The sequence below is a fragment of the Triticum urartu genome, chromosome 1 (genome assembly GCF_003073215.2).
Source record: "Triticum urartu cultivar G1812 chromosome 1, Tu2.1, whole genome shotgun sequence".
In the NCBI taxonomy this organism is placed as follows: domain Eukaryota; kingdom Viridiplantae; phylum Streptophyta; class Magnoliopsida; order Poales; family Poaceae; genus Triticum; species Triticum urartu.
Window position 1 is genome coordinate 132,077,058 of NC_053022.1, and position 429 is coordinate 132,077,486.

Below are 429 nucleotides of genomic sequence, written 5' to 3' on the forward strand. Positions count from 1 at the left end.
TAATCATACCCACGGATACTTGAGGTGACATTGGAGTATCTAGGTGACATTAGGGTTTTGGTTGATTTGTGTCTTAAGGTGTTATTCTAGTACGAACTCTAGGATAGATTGAACAGAAAGAATAGCTTCATGTTATTTTACTACAGACTCTTGAATAGATCGATCAGAAAGAATAACTTTGAGGTGGTTTCATACCCTACCATAATCTCTTCGTTTGTTCTCCGCTATTAGTGACTTTGGAGTGACTCTTTGTTGCATGTTGAGGGATAGTTATGTGATCCAATTATGTTATTATTGTTGAGAGGACTTGCACTAGTGAAAGTATGAACCCTAGGCCTTGTTTCCTAGCATTGCAATACCGTTTACGCTCACTTTTATCATTAGTTACCTTGCTGTTTTTATATTTTCAGATTACAAAAACCTTTATCT